Source organism: Cryptotermes secundus, unplaced genomic scaffold (assembly GCF_002891405.2).
Source record: "Cryptotermes secundus unplaced genomic scaffold, Csec_1.0 scaffold293, whole genome shotgun sequence".
Lineage (NCBI taxonomy): Eukaryota > Metazoa > Arthropoda > Insecta > Blattodea > Kalotermitidae > Cryptotermes > Cryptotermes secundus.
In genome coordinates this window covers 69,321-70,542 of record NW_019726228.1, presented here as the reverse complement: position 1 = coordinate 70,542, position 1,222 = coordinate 69,321, and positions in this window count along the sequence as shown.

The window sequence follows — 1,222 nt, the reverse complement described above, 5'->3', positions numbered from 1 at the left end:
GATAAGGTATTTTAATAAAAAAAAAAAAAAATAGAGAGAGAGATATATATATATATATATATATATATATATATATATATTGCATTCTTTATGAAATAATTTAATTATCTGCATATACTTATATGTTGTTATCATTATTGTTGTTATTGATATTATTTCTATTATTATTGTTATTCAACAGATTTATTTAAAATAAAAGTAAAGGTATCCCTGCAACAAGCCGTGGAGGCCCATAGGGTTGTGAGATTTTGACGTCCCCACATTTTCTACATAATCGGCTCATAGATGGCGGCAAGGTTGTCAGCCCTACGCGCCGGCTGCCCTTTACCCCTAAGAATATTCCTGGTACTCAATTCTGTTAGCGGCTGAGGCGATCCCAGGGCCATAGTGCGGCTGGAAGGATTAGGTAAATTGGAAAATCCAATGACCTCATCGGGACTTGAACCCGCGCCCTTGCGGCTTGTAGCATAGTGCCTCAACCAACTACGCTATCGCATACTCCCTAATTTGTTTAAACATTTGCTAAACAATGTTTCATATTACGTGAACTTTGTAATTAATAATCTCTTTTTTTTTAATTATGAGCATGAAATATTGAACTATGCGAACAGTTATATGGAAACCTCGGGCCACGCCATAGCTCAAGCGGTTAGTCACTGGCTTCCCATTGCGGCGGCCCGGGTTCGATCTCGGATCTGGTCAAGTGGGATTTGTGGTGGACAAAGTGGCGCTGGGGCGCGTTTTTTTCGATTACTTCGGATTCCCCTGCCAATCTTCATTCCACCAAATTCACCATTATCATAATCACCCGGGGCAGGCTACAATAGGCTAATCAGTGGCTGCCGTGCCGAGTGGACCCAGTTGAACTCCCACCGGCCACTATATGGAAGCCTGAAATGTATTTCAGTGTATAGCTGGGTTTTATGAGCTTTGCGTGGAGTGATGAAAATAATGAAAATATGAAATAAAATATATGCTCTCACGTATTTTGGCCCTTAAATTACTCCACAAAGTTCTATTATTTGCTCGATTGCAGTTTGTTGGGCGAATTTAATTTTGGTTCTTATCAGTTCCCCTGATTTATCGAGAAATCCAAACAAGCTTCGTCGGTTTTATGGAAATGGTGTAAAGCCCACGAAACAACATGTGACGCACAATAGAAATCTCATGATGATCTATAACATTCTGTCGTAAATAATTTCGATGTTATGAACATCAGCGA